Raw genomic sequence first — 24292 nt, 5'->3', positions numbered from 1 at the left:
ACATAACCCAGGCCCAAGTCCATAGGAAGTGATTTGCTGCATAGTAAGACTTTGACAAGGATTGACCATTAGATAAGACATCTCTTAGCAATGACAATAGCATTTCAAAAGACTTATTACTCCATTTGTTGTATACTTTCAAATGGAGCAACTTTACAATAAATGATAATTTTAAAAATTTTGTACATCCCGAATATAACTCTTCGGTAGCTTCCATCAATAAATCATTAAAGGCATCGGTATAAGAACAGCTAGCACTTGTAGAAGCCCCTACGTTTTTCTCAATAGGACAATCATTAAAGAAACTACCGACGTCATGTAGCAAGTCTCTTATCCCATCACCATCATCATCCTCATTTGAGTCATCATCTTACTCGTCACTTTTTGTATCTACAAATGAAAATCTATCTTGATTATTGAAAAATTGAAATTCTGCCCGTTCGCCATGAATATCCATCGGGTGTATGATTGATTTATGCCAAATCTCAATAAATGATCGAAGATATTCTCTTGAGGCTCTGTATAAATGTTCAAGCAATGTGATTAAGGACACCGAATTTTAAAATTTGCCCTTATTTTTAGCCACAAAAGTCATAAACGATTTGACTCCCTCTATGTATTCACGAGAGAACTTAACACAATTCATCCAATGCTTATCCATGTTACATACAAATATCTATCATTAAAATTCAAAAAACTTCAGCAAATATACCATTTAGATCACGTCTTTACAAAAAAAATGGTAAGAAAAAAAGAGCAAAGAAAAAAAGCAGTAGAACAGGCATTAACACAAAAAATATGAATTATTTATTTGGATCAAGTATTTGGCTGGTCCGAATTAAACCTCTAAATGTTAGTAGACTCCTACAACTCACATCTAAGTATTTTTTATTTTTTTATAATACCTCCCTTTTCTCTCTCTGTCTCTCTCTCGCTCGCATAGACACACATGCATACATACATATGTATACGTATACGTATATGTATATGTACACACACCCCATGCGGCGCCAGAGAATGGTCAACTTATATTATTACTAATTTAATTAAGAAAATTTACATTAGTTGAGCAAGCTTTGATGTATTCTTTTTTTTTTTTTTAAATATCATTTTGATCCTAGCAAACCATCCATATTGATAGTCCTGCAATGTGTGCCCTAGCTGCCATATACTATGATTTTTTTTTGAACTAACAATGCCTGCTTGCATTCTCCATTGTTTTCTTTTTGATTTTCTCTCTGAATTATATTTTAGTGACAAACAATAGTAAAAGAAGATTCTTGCATTGTTTTCTTTTTAATTCTTTTTTTGAATCATACTTTAGTGACAAATAATATATAAATGGATAATCTCATCTAAAATTTATTTTTTTTTCACTTTTTTAATTAATTAGCAACCAACAAATATCTCAAAGCATGTAAAATATTTACAATCTAATGTTAACTTGAGAAAATATATCCACAATCTAATGCCAAAGTATGCAAATTATTTTTTTTTTGGATTGGTACCTATCACCACAGCCCACAGCCCATTACCTGAACCATTACCTGAACCATTAACAGGGACGGCAGAACCATTACCTGAACTAGCAATAGGGATGGCGATGAGAACGACGGCGATGATGGTGGTGGTGGTGAGCAAAGACGGGAAGATCGATGACTGCGATGGCGGCTGCGGTGGTGAGCAAAAATAGGAAGACCGACAATGGCAATGGAGGAAGAAGATGAAGACCTTAGAAGAAGATGAAAACCAATGAGGATGATGGTGATGGAGGAAGTGTTGTTGGGATGATGACGACACCTTGAAAAGACGACGATGGCCGACAGATGGAAAGTCTGAATAGACCACGGAGGTCGGTGACGAATGGAGATGATCAATGGGAGGTCGGTGACTTTGAGCAGCATGGTGTGGGCAAGAGGAGACGAGAGGTCCATGAGAGGCGACGAACGGTGGTCCGTGAGAGGCTGATAATGATGGTGGTGGCGAATGGCGGTCCGTGCAGAGAGGAGGCGAACAGCCGTGGCGTGCGTCGTGAGGATGAGAGCAATGGCATTGGGAGAATAGCAGTGGTGTGGTGGCGAACAACGATGGTGGCAAACGATGTTCCATTAGAGGAGGGGTACGGTCGGTCGCGGCATGCATCAGAGAGGGGAAGAGGCAGAGGCATAATCAGGGAAGAAGAGGCTAGGAGATTGTTAAATTTTTTTGGGGCATGGGAAGCAGGTTTATTTTGGGGCAGGGGTGAACGCGTGGCGGGCAAAACAAAAAAAAAGCTAGATCCAAAGTGGGCAAAAAAAAAAGATTAAAAAATAGCCAAAATATGATATTTTAGCTTCAAACATCGTACAAAGACGTTACAATCCACGATGTTTATCCAAATATCGTAAATGATCTATCTCATCAGCGATGTTTCATAAAATCGTCAAATAATTTATGTTTTTACGATATTTCAATTTTTAAACATCGTGGAAGATTCAAATTTTTGTAGTAGATGCTTGTATTTTACAAATAAAGTACAGAGTATAGATGCTGAAAGGGTTCAGCATAGAAATCTCGGAGAGGGGTCTGCTACTCTCTAGGATAAAAATATATGCCATATAATGTACTTAAACTGATATAGTTAATACTGTGAATACCACGAGTAGATATCAGTTGTATCCAGGCTAAGAGCGCTGGATTGCTGTGAAAACATCTTTAAGTACTTGGGAAGAACTAAAAATTTATTCTTAATTTGGAGAAGGATCAAAGCTAGGAGTGGGAGGATACACCAATTCAGATTTTATATTTGATGTTAATGGTAGAATGTCTACTGTATGGGTGTATTTTTATCGATATCTTGGAATGATTCCAAGCAATCGATTGATGGAAGCTGAGTACACTGTAGATGTATGGGATGTATTCTGGTTCTAATATTGGTTGCAGAACTGGATGTCATGCCATCAGATGTCATAACACTATACTGCAAAGATAATGATACCATAGCCCTTGCTAAGCAACCTACGTCTCACTAGATATCCAAGCATATAGAGTAGTAGAATATGCGACTACCTCAAATAGAAATATATAGAGCTGCAGAGAGCAAACTCTATATGAGATGTGGATGACCCACTGGAAAGTCACTTAGCTAGCTAAAGACTAAAGCATGTCTTGAGAAGATGGGGCTTGGTATATGGCAAATTGGATTTAGTGCAAGTGAGAAATTGTTAGATGTATATCCTAGAAACCAATCTTGGCGGACGCATATCATATTTCTAGGACATAATTTTATACTTTATAGGTATTTATATTATCATTCATATTTTATGTGTCCATGAATCATTCAAAGAATTAACAAGATGATGACACATATTTTTAAAGAGTTGAGAATTTGAGATATTTGTCATTGATGGTTAATTTCTAAATTGCTCATGGTCATAGGATCATTATGGGGATGGTGATTGATTCAGATAGACCAGTACACGGATCACTTCTTTCGGATAGATGAGTCTCAAGTCTACGGTATAGTGACACTGGAGTGAGAGTGCAGATGGTTGTTAGAGAACAACTAGCACTGAACGTGACTAACACGAGAAGTCACATGGATGTCTACTCACTCGTTAGTGATTTTTTCGATACTGTAGTTGTATGACTGATCTTTTGATCTGAGATGGTACTACTGCTCACAGTGAAGCTGCTGGAGTTTGATTGATATATAAACATTGGTCTCAATGAGCCATTATAGTAGATATTGGTGATAGTTGGTCCATTGTAGGAGTAGGATGTGCATCAAGATGGGATCTATTAATCCTAGTAGAAGAAAGTAGTCCTATGAGATTTAAGAAGCTGAGTCTTTAAGTCTATGGCCATAGCAGTGTGATTGATGAAAAAAAATTTTCATGAGAGTCACATATGGACTCGAGCTGATTGAATCTATCATATGATCGATGATGAGGTTTGACGATTCATCCATGATTTGCCATTTGATCGGGACTCACGATAGAGGAACTATATCATACGTTAACTACATCTAAAGATTTATTATCTTTTATTCTGCTGGATTGTCACTACATACTGCTAGATATCACTGATGGATCGTGAGATCCAGGAGTATTATCTTGATGATTAATGATCCTTGATGGGCAAAGTTAGAATGGTTCCAACCCATTAAAAAAAGTTTTGATGATATTATAATAAGAATCATAATATATCTCACTATCAGATAGAATAGAACCTATGGAGTCACACACAAAAAGACTTTTGACTGATTAGATGGTTGAGTTATGATTATGAATCATGATGGAATTTGATTATCAATTTGATTGATGATTAATCCAATATAAAAGTTATAATTGAGTAATTTGCTAAAGAGTTAGTGAGTTATAGAAGGATTAATTAAGCAATTGGATTGCTAATTGGCTCAATTTGATTGAGCTATGGGGCTTGCATCAAGTCTAATTAAATTTAATTTAATTTGACTTGATATAGATTTGATTTGATCAAGTCCAATTGGGTTATGAGATAACCAAATTGTATGGATGAATGATTCCTTGTTGAATTAGAATTTGGATTTGATTTAATTTCTAATTAGATTAGGATCTAATTAAGAGTATTTGGGTTCCTATTTGGATTAAAAATTCTCTTCTTCATGGATGAACTAAATTTTAATTAGATTGGGATTAAATTGAGTTTGACTCAAGCACCAAGAGAGAGTCCAAAAGGACTAGGACTCCTTTTCTAATTAGGTGATATCTAATCTAAATAGTTTGAGCTCCTAATCAGATTTAGATTTTAATCTATTTGAGTCTAATCAATTTTTAATATGATTAAAATTGGTTAGAGTTTAAATTGATTTAAATCAGCCACCTAAAGAGGAGTCCTAAGTGGATTGAATTCTCCCTTCCATGTGCCATAAAACCAGCCCACTCCAACCAAATTTTGGATGCCTATTTCTCCCTTTTCTTTTGCACGAAATAAGTCACATTAAACCCTTCTTTCCCATGTGATATCTGGGTGCAAAAATAATAGATGATGGGCGGCATAAAAATTTAAAGTCTTAAGAGGTTTGGACTCTTATCTTCCTACCTAAACTCTATCTCCTCTTTGCCTATTTAAACATGGGTCTTAAGGGACAGTACCAAGGGGCTGATGAGATTAGGTTTGGATGCCAAAATAGAGGAGAGGCGTGCATGAAAAATTTGGGAGAAAAGAGCCACGGAGGGATGGTCCTTGGCGTGAGGTAAGTTGATGCATATCCCTTCTTTCTTACAAACAACCAAAGGTTGGTTGTTAGGACATCTTCTCTCCCATATTTTGTCCTAGTTTAGACATGGCTTTTCTCTCTTCTTTGTCCAAGAGTTGGACAAAAATTTCTATATCTCTAGCATAAAGATTTGGTGCATGAGTTTTAGGAAGAAAAGAGAAGAAAGGGTACTTCTCATGATCTCTAGCATAGAGATCAACATCCTCTTATTTTCTTCTTCTTCTCTAAGATTAAGAGAAAAGAAGATTTTTCAACCATCAAGATGCGATCTCTGCAAGAGAGCTAGCATCTCGATGAAATCAAAAAGTTTCTGATCAGATCGAAGTCTCGTATGGATATCCATAGAGGTCGGACACTTGTGTGGCTTCAAGAAATCTTCGAAAGATATCCATCACCATCAGTTTGCATTGTAGATCGATTCGTGCCAAGGTATGAAGATTTGATCTTTTTTATTTATTTTTTTTTATTTGATTTCTGTATCTGAATCCTATCTTACATATATAGATCCTATTTATGATTTTAAGATTTGATCTTTTGGATGCTTAGATTAAATTAGATTTAATCTGAATTTTTTAAAATTTTTACTGTATATTTATTTTGAAAAATTTTGCATGTATAAAACTATGATATCCCAACAGGATAACTGTTAAAGAATAATTAGTACCGAGCATGACCATATGAGAGATTATATATATTTCTTCTCAATCATCAGTGATCATCTCGATGCTGTAGTTGTTGAATAATTTTTTAACCTACGGTGGCACGATTGCTCATAGTTAGACTATTGGAGTTTGACTACACAAAAATATAATCTTTTAACCATTTGAGTCTTTGTAGTGTATGTTGGGGATAGTTGGTCCACTATAAGAGAGTAGAGTGCGCATCTAGATAGAATCTATCGATCTTGATAGAATGGAATGGTCTTATAAGATTTGAGAGGCTAAGTCTATAAGTCTGTAGCCACATAGTGTGATCGATGGAAAAGAGTTTTCATGAGAATTATAATTAGACTTGAGCTAATCAAATCTTTTATATGACTGATGATGACGTTTGATGATTTATCCATGACCTATCATCTGGTCGGAACTCATGATAGAGAGATCGAATTACAAAAAATTATACCTTAAGATTCTTTTTCGATTCTGCTGGATTGTCACTACATACTATTAAGTGTCACTGATAGATTGTGAGAGCTTACTAGGATTGTTTTGAATCGATGATCCTTGTTGAGTTAGAGTAGAATCATTTCGATCCATCGAAAAAATTTTCAATGATACTATGATAGAGATCATGGTATATCTCACTACCAGATGTAATTGAACCTATGAGATCACACAACAAAAAAATTTGATCTGAATTAAGCAATTGGGCTTATGAAGTCTCAATTGGGTTAGGAGAAATCTTATTGGATTTAAGAGAACTTTGCTAGCACATGGTTAAATCTAATTTCTTATTTAACTTAGATTGCTTATTTGATAAGAATTAATTCAAATTAAATTATCTGCTATGAACCTAATTGAATTAGATTCATTGAGCTCTAAATGTTGGGTCCTAGATTTTTGGATCATGTCTATTAGGGGTTCAATCCCCAAATTGATTCCTTGATTTAATTAGAAAGGGCGGCACTTGATTTGATCAAGTGTAGGAGTGCCCACTTGTTGGATGGCATGAAAGACAAGGGAGGGGTGCACCTCCTCCTCTTTTTGGCATGTGAGAGAAAATCCTAGAGGGTGTCAAGGGTTGGCACTCCCTTGATTCACTTGGGCGTGGTCAATAGGTGGAGATAAGGAGTCCTAATGTGATTAGGACTCATATTATATGGCTGATTTGATTTTGGTTAGGACTCCAATTGCTCCTCTATTTAAGAGGGCCTTCCTTAAGTCTTTTAATTAGATTTTCAGATTGCTCTTAGCCTCCATAACAGCCCTCTACGTGCTCTCTCTTCCTCCCTTTGGTTCACATGTCCAATACTCTTGGACGTCCCACCATCTACACGCCGAAAAGGAGTTTGGGCATCCATCTTCCAATATGATTTTAAGATCTTGATTGCATCATAATCAAGAGAAGGAGATCAGGAAGAAGAAGAAGAAAAAAAATTTAAGAAAAAGATTAAAGAGTTGATCACAGATCCAAGCTTCATTAAGATTCGTAGGAAGATTATTTTTGGAGAAGAAAGATCTATACCAAAGAGGAGCAATTCAGACTGATCCTGAGTGGATACCCATAGAGGTCAGATATTTGTATGGCTAAGGTGGAATCTATCTTCTTCTATATCCAGGTTTGAAGAAAGAAAAAGTGAAACAAGTATATAATTCGATCACATATTTTATTTTTTGCATAAAATCAGTATATGTTAATTTCAGTATATAAAGTAGATCCTTAGATGCTTTATTCTTATGCATGCATATTCTAGATTAAAAGGTGTTTTTTCTATAAATCTGCTATGTTGTTTAGAAAAAGAAGTTTTTAAAATCCACATCCATGCGCATCCTATGAAAATCCAACATCACCCTGAGGAGAGATTTGGTTGATGCTAGCATTAAAGAGGGATTGATCATTCACCAACTGGCTTAGCTTGGATACCTTCATACCCAGTAGTTTAGCAAATGCCTCCTCGTCCCCAGGCAACACTTCATTGTTGGAGTTTCATTTGGTCTCATACTTATGCCAGTTACAACTGAAATCCCATGGGACACTCGAAAAAATAAAAAAAAAAGATTCTTCTAATTATGAATGGAAGAAGAAAGGGTAGGACCGAACTTACACTTAGACTGAGCTGAAAAATATCACTAGCCTTTCTCATAATAGTATTTTTTTTAGGACAACAATATCTTGAAATGAGAAATCCTAAGTTCTATGGCAGCAAATTGGCAACAGATGATAAAAATGATGATCATCCTAATAGCATTGGGAGTTACTTGGGTCGGATGAAGCATATAGAAATCTAAAATACTGCTAATAAAAGGATGTATGGGAAGCTAAAGTCCCGACAGAAGTGCCTCATCATAAAATGCGATACGATTTTTTGAAGGTTCAGTGACTCTATCACCTTGACTTGGAGCTATTAATTGAAATTCTTCAGGGATTAAATACTTATCCCTAAGTTTCTGAAAATCAAGATTGGTTAGGGTGGATTGTTCAGTACCAAGACTGAAGTAATCCAAGAATCTCCTCATAGGAGACTCCGAATCCTCTTGATATGAAGTACTGACCTTGGTTGGTGCCTGAGGTTAGGTTTCCACTGGAAACTCAAGTGAGGTTGGGTTGACTGGGGAACACAATCATCCAAATTTATTTCACTATTGTGAGAAGACATCTTTTAAAGAAATGAAGGAAAAGGGCAAAATAGAAAGGATAAAGTGAACAAAAAGAGAGAAGGAAAAACTATCCTAAAAAGAAAATAAAATCAAATGAAATCTAAAATCTTAAAACCACATAAGAAGGAGACCAAGGATAAAAAAATCTATCTAATAGACAGGAAAGAGACTCTGGGGAAGCTTTTGAGAGCTTTTCTTTGGCTCTGATGGTCTCTTCCCTGACTTTTGTGGTGCCAAAGAACCTCTTCTCTGATTCCGATGATGTTTGGAAAGCTCTGGAAAGATCTCGACAGGGCTTCCGCATAAAGAAAACAGTAAAGTGACTTTTGACAGAATACAAGTCTATTTATAGAACTTATTAATGGTTCAAATCAATCAAATTTGCCTTCAGATCGGTGCCACTTGGCTACAATCCAACGACTCTAATAAAAGACCTTTTTATGCACCTCTTTGTGATTAAGCCATGCAGGTCTAATCTGTATGATAATCAAAATAGCCAATGATAAAGTGACATGTGGCAAGAAGAAAATCAGCCCATATCAGCAGAATCTTTCAAGTAATAATGAGTTCCTGATTTTTTAGACTCTCATAATTATTGGAAGATCCGATGAGATGCTTTTGAAAAGTAACATATCATCTTGAATGATTAAATATTAATACTGTCAACCATCGTGCGATGCATTTATTATAGATGGTTGAGATCAGATTAGATATTTCAACTTACTTTCCACATTCGATATGAAAAATTTTACTTTGGATCTGAAAAATGAGGGGGCATGTATTGGTACAATCAATCAACCTCTGGTCACGTGACAAAATCATTTATCTTTGGATCAGAATGGTTGTTGACCGACCTGGTTTAACTCTCTATCCGATTTTATCTTGATCTAAAGTGATCCATCAGAATATTGTGATTAGCATAGCTTTTATCCAATCTATCACTAGGTACATCGATCCACAATCGATTAACCTAGGAGAATGACAATCACTCTGTGGCTCCATTGCAATTATTGTCCAACCCACAACAATTGTCTTCTAGCTATACTATAGCTAATTTTCATATGGGCGAATAGCCTATAACCTCCATACAACTGGCTATTTTATTATAACAAACTAAAAACCTAATAAATTTTTAATGACCTAACAAACTCTTCTAATGGCCTAAGCAAATCTTCTCTATATAAAGAGGGGTGAGATACTCTCCGGAAGGTAAGTCTTCAACTTACAAAGTTCAGACTTTGTTGAATTTTTTTTCCACTGAAGGAAACCAAAATCTCTTACTCTTTCCACTCAAAATATCTTTCTTTGCCTTCTAATTCTCTATTTTCACTTATCTGTTCTCAAGACTTCGGCCGACTTAAGTATTGGAGGGCCCTAAAATCGGAGGGTATCCCATGGTTCTAGGATTTCTTTTGCAGATTCATTCATGATTTATATTAATTTGGTTCTCAATAGCTCTCCAGCTCAGTCCAGCACCAATCTCACCCTCTTTTCTCTGGAGCCTTGTTGCAATAATCCTAATAAAAGAATTCTAATCTCACATAAGTTATTATGTAATCCCTAAAATTAGGCTAACAATATACTTGGTCAAGCGAGCCTCAAATGCTTCCATCATGTATTTCTCTTCTAATATGTTTTTCTGCTCAGGTTGTTAATGCTTGCTCGCTTCAAGCAATAAAAAACCATCAATTGGCCATTATAATGTAACTCTTTTAGCATGCTAGGTGTCGTGCTATGATTATTTTTTTCTAAGCAGCGGCAATGCTTTTTTTTTTTACTTCGAACCCTTCTCGAGCCCTAGCTAGTGGACACCGACCTCCTCCCCATCACCTCCCACCAGTCTCCATCGCCTTCCTTCCCATCATAATTGGTGTCAGCCCTCTCCCTCCAATCCCCCTCAGGTGCTTTCCTTCCCACAGATCTTCGCAAAAGAGAGATGCTGACCTCCTTCTTGCTCTCTTCGCTGCCACCTTTCATCGGTCTCCACTGTCACCTCCCTCCCCATCGTTATTAGCATCGGCCTTCCCCTTTGATCTCCCTCAGGTGCTTTGCATTCTCATCTCCAAAAAATAGAAAAATAATAAAAATAAAAAGAAGAGAAAAGAAAAAAAAAATTAATCAATCTATGCCTGAAAAGATCTTGCCTTTTAATTTTTCTACCTTTCCTTTGTTTTCGTTGTTTTTTCCTATGTTTTCCCATAGTTTTTCCTCTTGATTTTTCCATTCTCAGGAATCTCAATCGGGTGGGAGGCTCAGAGCGAACCAATAGGGAAGTTTTGATCCGTGCTCACGAGTCTCAATCGGGTGGGAGGCTTGGAGGGGCCGAATAGGGAAGTTCAGACGATGGCTAGGGATTTATCCTGAGCTGTATCCAGAAAGTGGGATCGTTTCTCTTTTTAAGAATTTTATCCAATTATTAAGGTAGGAGTGCTACATTGTTTGGATAAAGAATATAACTTATAATTAAGCACTGATTTTCATAATTTATACTCATACACTAAGTATTTATGAGCACACAATTTGTGTGAAAATCATGATTTTTTTTTAGGTATAAATAAGTCAAATTATATTTTTTAAAAAATAAAAACTATAAATTTAAGAACAAGGATACAAAGCAACGAGATATTGGAGAAAATAAAAAAAAAATAATATATCACAACTTAAAATTTAAATCATTAAATATTTTAGTTCTCTCTTTAGAACATATCCAACTTTATATTTTAAGGCTTGTTTTTTCCTTTCTTTCATTTGAGCCGCAAATTTAGGCTTTGCAAGACATGCTTCCAGTTCCATGATTTGCTCTGGGGCTTTAACTAATTTCCTCAGAAGAACAGAGGTCAACAAGTAAGGCCGGCACTCGGCTAGTTGCTCTGGTGTTAGAGATTCTTGGAGACAAGGCGGACCCATCATCTGATAGGCCGCTATTCCAAACACTAATGGTTTATTTTCTCCTATTCATTTGTAGATCCCATCTTACTTAATGTAATACACAATCTTACTTAATATAATACGCAATCAATATATAACATATTTTTAAAAAAATAAGATCCCCAATGATACATACTACTTCTTCTCTTTATTATTACTATACCAGTTATAATTACTTTTAATAGCATTAAGAATACTGCTAGTACTAGTATTCAGTGTCAGACCATTAGATGGTCAAAGAATTCGGCAGATAGGTTTGTTTGGAGCTAGGAGAGTGCAAGAGAAAGTGGTGGTATCTTAAGGAAACTTTTAGATATTTAGAGATAATTGTCTACCATAATTTTAGGACCAATAAGGATACTATGACTTGGATAGGGACAATTGAGTCATCATGTCTACCAATAGGCCCGATCTGAACTAAATCTAGTTGAGCAACTTTGACACAATCCAGAAAACAAGGAGAAAAAGAGCTAAAATAGGATTATGACTGTTCCAGCAATAATTGTTTAAAATTCATATTAAGATATGCGATATGAAAATGCTATGACCATAATATGGCCGATTCAAAATTGAAATAAAAGAAACACACAAGAATTATCCATTATAATGCCAAATGTCAAATTTAAGGAATAAAGAAACATGTGTAATTGAACCCATCTGGGTGTTTGCTTTCCTTTGGTACGTATGGTACGTTTCTGTTGGATTGCCAGGCAGCGCAATCTCCTTTTGCAACTATGACCATTAAATATTGATAATAAGTCATGAAACAGTATTGTTAATGGATCACGGGTTGCATTCACCATGCGGTGTGTTCTTCTACCCAAAAACCAAAAGCAGGTAACTTTTGATCCAAGGAGTTTTTTAGATTCACAAGTCACAACACAATTGAAGCAATGGTGCAATATATATCAGGTAGCATAACAAGCAGGGCACAAGGAACTGTTCGGATCGTGTCAAAAAAAGTCCATTAAATTAATAATTTTTCTAAATAAGTTAGAATGAAGACCCTGGAATTCATTGTGCTTGCTTTTTGGTGAGTAGGATTGCTTGCTTAAGTGTTGCTGAGACTTTCTATCCTATTTGTTAGTAATAATTTTTATCATAATGAAAATTATATGTTTCATCAGATCGAGCTCAATTTAGCGAAAAAAATGATATATCAATATACCATTAATACATTATATCAATATTATATATATGATATGATATTTATATTATATTGATATTATATATTATATTTATAATATATTATAATATATTATTAATAATATTAGTATCATTTTATTATTCAATGATAATTTTAAATTAGAATAGAAATATCTTATTATACTTTCTATTACTATTAATTACATTTTTAAGGAAAAATAAATGTTAATATTAATAAATAATATATTATAAGGATAAATAAAAATATTAACTCTATAATAATACCTATTAATATATTTTTATAGGATTAATAAATATATTTTATGAAATATATTAATAACTAATATATTAATAAATATATTAATATTCTATTTCAATATATTTCATATTATTAATAAAATATAATTTTATAAAATATATCAGGGGTGGTTTTGATATTACATGGTCAGTGATGTTAAATTTGTATAGAATACCAAACAAGTTATTTATGAACGTCTAGAAGATCTTTAATTATTGAACTATGGCCTATCAAACACTATGATTTTAGATTGTCGAGGATTGGGTCACCTTAGGATTTGAATCATCAGTGATCTTAGATAATCATGATTTCATTTGGATCGATGCCATCAAAAGATAAATTTGTCGTGACAAGAATAGTTTATTGTCAAAAATTGCCTTAGCTTCTTTTCTTCTTATCCTTCCTCACTTCCATCACCTTGCTCCTATCCTTCCAATATCTTCTCCACATCCTCTCTCAGCCTTCCTCTCAGTCACTGCACTCTATGTAACATAATCCTACCCAAGCCTCAAATGCTCCCATCACATACTCTTCCAACACAGCCTTCAATCTTGAAGCCATACTCCTCTCTAAATCTTGCTGTTGTTGTCATCCTTTTGATAAGTGGTATATTTTTACATTTATTGAAGATATTTTTGATAATTTATGATGCTAACATCTTCTTAAAAACCTAATTTTATGAATAAATTAAATTTTCTTAAAAAAATAAATAATTTAAAAAAAAATAAAATTAGAGTATATTTATGAAAAATAGATGTTAATTTAATTGAAAAATTTAAGCACCAAAATGATGAAAAATTTTTGAAAAATTTAATGCATATTTTTTCTTATTTTTCAGACAAAAAATCGGAGCAAAAATCTAGCCAAAATATCCTAAAAAATAAAAATATTACCTCCGATGCACGGTGGACCGGTCGCTCGGTCCACAGAGCCAGGGCGCGGTCCACAGGCACGGTTCACAGCAAGAGAAGAATTTTGGATGCGATCCAACGACTGAAATTCATCCCGATCCAGATCCGACGGTCAGCATCCATTGTCGGTTTATAAATAGGGATTTTTGCATGATCCGATAGCCCAGAAGTGATCTATCATGCGATCGGACGGTGAGGACGCTCCCGACTGTGTTAAAAATTTAAATTGCGCAATCCGATGGCCCAAAACTAATTTCAGGCACGATCGGACGGCTGTGGTTCGATTCGACTTTGATAAGGATTAAAACTATAGATTTTGATCAGATCTGGATGGTCCGAAGCTCATCCGATGGTCAGAAATATTTCTAGGGAGATTAATATGATTTCTAAAGATTTTAAGATTTTTTTTCTATCAAAAAATTATAAAAAATTTATCTATAAATAAGAGGTCTGGGAATAAGCTTTTGGAGCAAAAAATTGAGTAGAAAGTGTAGAAAAAAAAAGCTTTAGAGATCCAAGAAAAAAGAGAGAAGCCAGTTTGCTCTACGGAGTATGATGGAAGATGGAGAGATCATCAATCATCTTTCCGACGAGACTGAACTGATCAACTTCAGATCCTTATTATAGTTTTATTTTTATTTTATTTTATTATTTTTTTAAATTTTTTATACTTGAATTTTAATTTTAATTAATGTAAAATTTATTTTTTTACACTTTAAATTCCTATCTTTTATTTTTCGCAAGTAGATGCTAGGATCTAGTTAGTAGATCTTAGTATCAATTTATTTTATACACTTTAAATTTTTATTATTTATTTTTATTGTAAGTAGATGCTAGGATCTAGTTAGTAGATCTTAGTATCCGATTTATTTTTCACACTTTTAATTTTTATTTTCTGACTTAAATTACTTTCTTCAAAATTTTATTTTCTTTTTACAAAATCAAAGATTTCAAATCAAAATCTTGCCTTCTCTGTGGATTCAACCTGACTCACTACTTTCTATGTATTTTTAATTTTTATTGAAGTCAGAATTTTTTTTCTCTTCTTTTTCTCCTCCTTAAAAAAAAAATCTTAACAACACACATATTAGGGTTTGCACTAATACATGCACGATATAATTTTTTTTGACCTAGTTAAACTTAATCCTGAAATTGAATGACTGATCTATGTTACACTTAATAATCAAATGGCTAGAAATTCTAAGAACTACCGAGACAGATGAAGGAACCACCTATAACACATTGATGTTCCCATCATTCTATGGAATCAAATATTTTGACTCTAGTCTTGAGGTCGATTTGAACTTGCAAGCCCAAAAATTAGATAAAGTCGACTTTCTTATAGATAAATGCCTAGCCTTAGATCTACAATCTCCTGTGCAATACACACAACCTTCTAATTATCAGGAGATTTATTTTATCTGTGCTAGCCCAGTCCATCATGTGAGTGAATGTCCTACGGCTGTATAGTTTTCACCTTTCACCCAAGAACAAGTTCAAGCTACTCAAGGTTACTCCAATCCTGTCAATGACCCATTCTTAAATACATATAATCAAGATTGAAGGAACCACCTTATTTTTTTTTGGAGATCCCAACAGACTCAGGCTCAGATCCAAATTTTTTCTGTGCAGAACTTTCAGAACAGGCCCCAATACCAAAATTATGCCTATAATAGTGGTCAGCCTAGTCAACCTATCCAGCTATCCTATTACAATCAGCTGTTATACCCACCTCTTCAACAGACCAATCTAGCTGACGATAGATTTAGCCAACTTTAACAAATGATCATGACCCAATAGCAATCCCTCGCTAGGCTAGAAGCACAAATAGATCAATTAACTGAATCTATCATGAGGAGAGAACTAGGTCAATTGCCAAACGAACCAATACCAAATTTTGAAAATGATCCACCCATCCACCAATCACCTGGACCTAGTCATCAATCTAATGTCCCACCTAAGATCTCCAATTTGAAAGTGACAATGTAAATTTTGAGCTTAAAAGTGATATGATTCTTAAAGACCCATATCAAGATGAGGTAAGCGAGGCTTGTACTGATGCTAGCCAAAATATGAATTTGAAAGAAGAGGTTAGTACTGAAGCTAACCCAATAGAAAAACTTGAGCTTAGTACTGATGCTGATCTAAGTGAAGAAAAAAAGAGAGTAGATGAGTTACCCAAGATATATCCATCAAGAGTCTTATTTTCTTCAGCCTTAGAAGTCAGTTCTTCCATTTTAGAATTACCATCTCCTTCAGAATTAAAATTATCTTTGATCACACTTGAGAACACATGTTTAAAATAAACTGACACTCTTTCAGCACCCATTACTTCAAACTCAACTTCTAACCTAAAAACTCAATTCTTGAGTATTTTAGAAGAACAAATAAGAGAAATTCTCGATAAACAAGGGTCTGTGAATGGGTTTGTGAATTATCTTTCTAAAATTAAAAATAGAGATGCGAACTACTTTCTAAAGATTGATAATAAAATATTAAAATTTATTATAGATCATTTTTCTGAGATTGGCAATCCAAAACTATTAGAATTTGTCAATTCAATATTCGACACGGGATAGGTAAGAGAATCAGCATGGTCTGGCTGAAGATGGTAAACTTAGTGCTTCCTGGGAGGCCATCTAGTTTTCAATTTTTAACTTTTATTTTTTATCTTTTGCATTTTGTTTAGGTTAATTGAGTCTTTTGTAGGGATCTGAAGATAATCTTGACTAAATTGAGAGAGAATCAATTTTGAAAAGATTTCTGAATCAGGTGACATCTCTCCTTTTTTTTCTCTTTACATGCACCCTTCATTTTTCCCACTCCATTGAGGACAATATCGATTAAGTTGGAGGAGAGAATAAAATTTTTTTAAGTCCTCAAGTAAGTTAGTATTTAGTATTTAAGCACCTGATTATACTTAAGAATCAAGTTAAACCAAGCATTTTTTTAAAAAAAATTGATGTACAGATCAGAAAGTTTGTGAGATATTGAGGGATTAAGTATGGAGAAAACTCAATAAAAAGTTAAGTTTAGAACTTAAATAATTTTTTTGAGTATTTCTAAATTTTTCTATCAGTATCAAAAAAGAGTTAACTTTTTATGGGCATATGTAAGATAACTATATGTTTCTTCATATAAAAATTTTTAAAAAAAAAGAAGAAGAAAAGTTTTCAAGTACTTATACTGAGTAATCGGGCCTCTTTGCCTAAGCAAGTATTGAGTTTCGCATCAAAAAGTATGAAAGGCAAAAAAGTTTTGTTGTAAAGCTAGTTTTAACTCGTAGCCTGTTTGATTCGAACAAGTAGGTCCGAGGGGTATTCTATACCTAGTGCCCTAAAGTCGTCTGGTTTGGGAGTCATTGGCTAAAAACTCGCTATATGGGTTAAACAAAAAGCTTAAGGGGTTAAGACACTCAATAGCAGTACAACGTTTAAAAAAAAAAAGAAAAAAAAATATCAATCAATAAATGAAGGACAGAAGTAACAATATACTTGTCCATATGAAGATTAATGATTTGGAGATAAAGGTAGGAATAATTTAGAAAAGTTTAGAAAAGATTTAGTGTTCTTAGCTTAACTTTCACCTTGATGAGTATTAATATCCTAATGACATACCTCATTTACACTCTACTGAACATCAGTGGCCCTTTTTGAAAATTATTTGGTGAAATTTGAGATTTTAAGTTAAACGGTATTTGATTCTAAATTCTTTCTTTATTCGAGGATGAGCAAAGTTCAAGTTGGGGGGTGTGATAAGTGGTATATTTTTATATTTATTGAAGGTATTTTTGATAATTTATGGTGCTAATATTTTCTTAAAAACCTAATTTTTGAAATAAATTAAATTTTCTTATAAAAATAAATAATTTTGAAAAAAAAATAAAATTAGAGCATATTTATGAAAAATAGATGTTAATTTAATTGAGCAATTTAAGAATCAAAATGATGAAAATTTTTTAAAAAATTAATACATATTTTTTTTATTTTTAGGTAAAAAATTGGAGCAAAAATCAAGCCAAAATATCTTAAAAAATAAAAAATATTACCTTCGATGCATGGTGGACCGGTCGCTCGATCCATAGAGCCAGAGTGCGGTCCACAGGAAACTTCACGCGGTCATAGGTGCGGCTCACAGTGAGAGAAGGATTCTGGATGCGATCCAACGACTGAAATTCATCCCGACCCAGATCCGACGGTCAGCATCCATTACCGGTTTATAAAGAGGGGTTTTTGCGCGATCCGACGGCCCAGAAGTGATCCATCATGCGATCGGACGGCTGAGAACTCTCCTGACTGTGTTAAGGATTTAAATTGCATGATTTGATGGCCCAGAACCAATCACAAATGCGATCGAATGGCTGTGGTTCGATCCGACTTTGATAAGGATTAAAACTATGGATTTTGATCAGATCTGGACAGTCCGAAGCTCATCCGACGGTCAGAAATATTCCTAGAAGGATTAATATGATTTCTAAGAGTTTTAGAACTCCTTTTCCTACCAAAAATTTATGAAAAATTTATCTATAAATAGGGGGTCCGGTGAGTAGAAAATATAGAAAAAATAAAAAAAATAAAATAATTTAGAGATCCAAAGAAAAGAAGGAGAGAAGTCAGTTCGCTCTACGGAATACGACGGAAGACAGAGAGTCATCAACCATCTTTCCGACGATGCTGGACTGATCAACTTCAGATCTTTATTACAGTTTTATTTTTATTTTATTTTATTATTTTTTTAAATTTTTGTACTTGAATTTCAATTTTAATTAATAAAAAATTTATTTTTTTGCACTTTAAATTCCTGTCTTTTATTTTTCGTAAGTAGATGTTAGGATCTAGTTAGTAGATCTCAGTACCAATTTATTTTATGCACTTTAAATTTTTATTATTTATTTTTATTGCAAGTAGATGCTAGGATCTAGTTAGTAGATCTTAGTATCTGATTTATTTTTCGCACTTTTAATTTTTATTTTCTGACTTAAATTAGTTTCTTCAAAAGTTTATTTTTTTTTTGCAAAATCAAAGATTTCAAATCAAAATTCTGCCTTCTCTGTGGATTCGATCTGACTCATTACTTTCTATGTGTTTTTAATTTTTATTGAAGTCAAATTTAATTGATAATCACGATGTCCTAACGACAACATCTTACCGTATCACTTTCATTCTGTTTAACATAGTTCTGAGTTTCATCTAAGCCTACAGTCTCCTCTCCCACTAATCTTAGAGAGAGAGAGAGAGAGAGAGAGAGAAACTATGCCATAAGTTCTCTAATTGCTGGAGGATTTTAATGCTTGCTCCCCGTTTAGAGCAACCAAAGTTTCAATTTCTATACAGAAAGCATCCAATCCCCCTTTCAAATCCAACACCAGACGTCGAACTACACCAGACTACCAACAAAGGCGATATAATAAATAAAAAGAAAAAGTCAACGATAGGTGCACAAAATTAACAAACAAAAAGAAATCATTGACAAACCAGAAACAAAATTAACAATTTATTAGTCTTTCATTATTCCCAATTCAAGAAAAGAGTAGGGTGCTAGACAAAAATATATTCTTTGTGGATTTACAAGGCGTCCTTGCACAATTCCCTCCCTGTTCCCTCCCTCAGTTCCTCGACCGTCAATGGGTGGCGGGTGCATGAGGCGGCGTCACCCACATCCGGTGAGGAACCTATAGCCTTGTACTCCTTGGCGATCCGTTGAGACGCGACCATAGCCTTGTACTCCTCGGCGATCCTCTCCACTTCTCCCTCTCCTCCTCTGCTCTCCCGAGACACGCTTCCAGTTGCACTGCTCGCTCACGGGCCCTGGCCAATTCTCTCAGAAGAAAGGCCGGGTCTGCTGGAGGAGCGCCTGGTTGCTCTGTTTTAGAAACATAACAAAACCGAATTAAAATTTCATCTTACACCAAATTCTCATAGGAAAAAAAAAAATCTGGAGCAACCATTGGTCTTGCAGGAAAATAACACCGTCCCGTCATCGTTTGCTGCTATTGCCGTTGGTTGGGCAAAAGAGAGAAAAATAGAAGGAGATCGAAACAGAGAGGAGAAGAGCAGGAGTTATGCTTGGATCAGACATGGTACACGATTTATAATTCCAAAAAAAATCTAATTTGGAAAGAAAGGATAGGGCCGCTATTCCAAACTGGGAACACCGCGTGCGTGGCATTCCCATCTGCAATGCAGAGATTTCGGTCACCCTGTTTATTTTCTCGCCCCACCTTACTTGACCTAGAGTGCAATCAAGATATTACATATTTAAGCGATACGAAATCCCCACTAATTCATATTACTTTCCTTTTTTTATAAATTAATGTTGCAGATCTAAAGGAACTCTTTCCCTCCCATGATACACTTGTTTCTCTTTTGGTAGATGTCATAATTATTATAATTATAATGGGAAGACTTATATGTTAAGTTTGTTCCGAGGGGGGAGAGTAAGAGAGAAAGTGGAGGTGTTTAAAGGAAAGTTTTAGATATGTAGAGATAATTGTATTTATCATAATTTTAGGCCCAATAAGGGTATTATGAGTTGGATACAGATAAGTATGGTTAAGTCATTATCTCAATCAATAGGTCTGATCCGACTAAGCCTGACATGGTCCAAAAAAAATCGATGAGAAAAAGGAGCTAAAACAAGATCATGACTAGAGATGCATGGCAGCAATGAGTAATAGTTAAAAGCTCGACTCCATTCAAAATAATCTAACTCAAAATTGACCTCAAGACCGGTTGAGCCTTAATATCCCATATTTGGGCTCAACTCGATTAAAAGATAATACCTGACGTCAATTTGACTTGACTCATATATCAATTGAGCTATACTCAAACTCAAATTTGAACCTTAGCCTACTTATATAATATATAGTCTAAATAAAAATAATATTATAAAAAATGACCTTAGCCTTAATACCCTTGTTGGTAGAATTTGTACATATGAAGGTTCTTCGGTGGAGACCCTCCAATGCTTAAGTTACTCGGAGCTTGAGCACAGTAGAAAGAAGAGTATAAGCTCAGTGTGGCATACCTCGAGGGTCCCTCATTATCTCTTTATATAAAGGTGGAGTAGTGGACCATTATATAGGTCGATAAATTAGATCATGATCTATTAGGCCGTTAGGATAAGGAATCTGAAGATTCTTAGTCATAGAAAGTGGTCACATTTTAACAAAGATTCTTGGTAATGGCCCACGTGGCTGAATAGATAGGTGACCTGCGATCAGCATACAATCGAGATCTTAGTCCAAAGTACTCCAGCAGTGTCAGTTGGAAAAAATCATCCTGAGTGGTCAATGATGTCCCAACCTTGAGGTTGGTTGGCATTCGATTAGGGTGGTCGGATGAGAGCCGATAGGATTATTCCTTCTTGACTCTCCATGGTAGTCTTGGCGAGTCATCGGATGTAGTCATTGGCGGTATGTTGATGTCCTCGATGGGTGGCTGAGGATGGTGTCTATAGTCAAAGTCCAATGAAGTTGCTCACTCTATTGATGTTTGTTCTTTGGAGTTTACCTTGGTGCCTCAGTCGAACTAAAGGATATTTTTGAGGATAGTAGCTGAAGTAGTATGACCCCATAATACTTGCCCCCCACTTTCAAGCTCGAAGTGGTTGCTTCGGGTGAAGGAAGTAGTAGCCTTGAAAATATGTCCTTGGCACATATCCGAGGTGATGAATCCAAGTTGTTTGATCTTCAGGTAAATCATCACATCGCTTCACAAAATTCGGGCCCATGCCAATAATAAGTCACTTCGTGAGTTGCACCTTAATTATTCACAAAGATTCAGCCCTTTCCGGATCCCAGAGCATTTTATGAGTGCTATGCAGGTTGAGGCAGGTCATTATCTCGACTTTGAAAGCTGAAAATTGATGGCTATAAGCTAATCAATCAGACATTACGGCACGTCATCGATCGTCATTGATAGATTTTTGATGTTTCTTTTGGACCTCGTTTCGTCAAGATTGTCCTTCTTGGTAGGAATCCACAGTTGGTGTCAGATTGCCGCCAATCTCCATATAGAGCTCCAAGCAAATCAAAAATATAGTTTTTAGAACACCATGTTTATCATATGACCAGATGATATACACCTGTCAGCTTTCTAATATATACCATGAGTTTTTTTGATATATATTTAGCAATGATCCAATATACATCTTTTGATAAATTGATATATAGTTTCTAAAATATGATATCTATCAATACACATTCTATGGCCATATGATAGATACCTAACAAATTAACCATTTGATAACCTAATACATATCTCAAAGAGCAGGAAAGACTCACGTATGGATGGAGATCATAAGCTTGGTAAGGAAAAAGAGAAGATGCAAGCGAATGGACGGCCTCAACTCTTCATGCACGAATTTCGATATCTTTTTTCTAACAGACTTATAGAAGGGTCATGTCCTAACATGGCTCTTAGGTTTTTATATTAAAATGCACAACGTAGGAGATGCGATGAAAAAGAAATCCATTTCATGTAATTCTCTTAATTTGATGCACGCACAAGCAAAATTTTTTTCGAACATTAGGAAGAAGATGTTTAATCATGTATTGCTTGAAGTCACATATCTTGTATGTTAATCCATGTCCTTTGCTGAAAAGATGGTAAATCATGCATGCATTAACAAAAGCATGGAAAATTGTTTGAAATAAACCTGCTTTTAGATGCATCCATTGATGGGTATTCAATGCTGGCCTTCTCCATTAGCACAATGAATGAATTGGTGTCTCAGTTATACCAAAGGGTAGCATCACCTCCTATTGGTGGAGCTTGTACTAAGACATAGGTCACTTGAAGGATGTCGCACTTCGGAAATATGCATGCAACAAGAATTTGAAGCGCAGCAGAAGAACTTCAAATCTATATTAAACCTTTTAATCTACATAACATGCATTAATAGATCTAATCTATAGCCTAATAGGATCGATCACATGCATTTTAAGATGCTGAAAATAAATCAGACTTAAATAAAAATTATTTTACTTTTACATGGGTAGGTGAACACCGTTGCTGATAATTATGGTGATCCAGTAAGATTTCTACAGAGTTGCACACATGTCCGGCTTCTATGGATATCCATATGAAGCCCTCGAATCTGATCAGAGGCTTCTAACTTCACTGAGATGCTAGTTCTCTTATAGAAGTCATCTTCTGATGGTTGATGAAGAACTTGTCCATCATTTTCTCTCAGACCCCCTCAGAGATGATGGAGAACAAGAGGGAGAGAAAATAGAAGAGATCCTCTATCTCTTTTCTACCTTAGAATCCATGCCATAAGGCAGAAGAAGATGTGGAGTAAGAAGAGAACTCTTTCTCTTTTCTCTCACAAAACCCAACGCCTAAGATCTAAACCCTAGGACCTCTACTCCCAAGAGGAAGCCATGCCTAAGACCCCATGCCACACTTTTTCTCCCTTTCTTTCTCATGGTGACAATCAGATTTTCATCCACAACTCATGTACAAAATAGAAGCCCTTTTTGTAGGTGGCATCCAAGGGGTTTGGATGAGGTCAAACCTCATCCTGATAAGGAATCAAGTTCAAATCAAATTTTAAACTTTCCTTATCTTCTTTGGTATTGAGAAAAGGGGCCGTTATCTGCCTTTGGTGTGAGATATCTCATGCAAAAGAATTAGTTGAACCAAGTCCAAATCAAATAAGGAATTAGTCTCCCTTGCAATTGGATTATCTCATAACTCAAACAGACTTGATCTAATAAAATCCAAATCAAGTCAAATTGAATCAAATTTAATTAGACTTGATTCTAACCTCATTTCTCAATCAAATTGAGCTAATTAGCAATCTAATTACTAATTAATCCTTCTACAACTCATTAACTATTAGCGAATTATTTTATTATAACTTTTGCATTGGATTATCATCAATCATATTGACGATTAGATCTAATAACGATTCATAATTACTAATCAACCATCTGATCGGATAAAGATCTCTTTCGTGTATGACCCCATAAGTTCTATTCTATCTGGTAGTAAGATATACTATGATCCCCATCACAATATTATTGAAACTCTTTTTGATGGGTTGGAACAATTCCAACTCTATCCATCAAGAGTCATCAATCATCAAGATGACACTCGACGAGTCTCATAATACATCAGTGACACCTAGTAGTATGTAGTGGTAATCCAGTAAAATAAAATATTATACCTCTAGATGTAGTTACCATGCAGTTACCATGATATTTTGAAAAGATCCTTGGATTTGTGATGCCCCAGTTGAAACCTTATTCCCTGGTCTATGCTCTCTTAGCCGCATAGAAAAATAGGGCTGTCTCCAGTTTCTTCAATCTTAGATCTCATTCTTGGATCATCAAATTGCATCCTAATTCCTCCCCCACCATCAAGATGCAAGCTACTGATCTTCTATGCCTTCTCTCTCAAATTTCGCTTAATGCGGCTGAAGATCGTTTTTTTTGGAGCACAGACAC

At 34.9% G+C, this 24292-nt stretch overlaps 1 long non-coding RNA gene across 1 annotated transcript; it reads right to left on the bottom strand.

Annotated features, from left to right (window-relative positions):
• Nucleotides 1–19304: 19304 nt before the first annotated feature.
• Nucleotides 19305–20046, bottom strand: LOC140854768 (uncharacterized). The gene is made up of 2 exons (XR_012137917.1): nt 19784–20046; nt 19305–19701 (listed from the first exon to the last, which is right to left on the bottom strand). It is a non-coding gene; the product is annotated as an uncharacterized lncRNA (long non-coding RNA).
• Between the last annotated feature and the right edge of the window lie 4246 nt (nt 20047–24292).

Source organism: Elaeis guineensis, chromosome 1, assembly GCF_000442705.2.
Source record: "Elaeis guineensis isolate ETL-2024a chromosome 1, EG11, whole genome shotgun sequence".
NCBI classification, from domain to species: domain Eukaryota; kingdom Viridiplantae; phylum Streptophyta; class Magnoliopsida; order Arecales; family Arecaceae; genus Elaeis; species Elaeis guineensis.
This window is presented reverse-complemented; position numbering and strand designations above follow the sequence as displayed.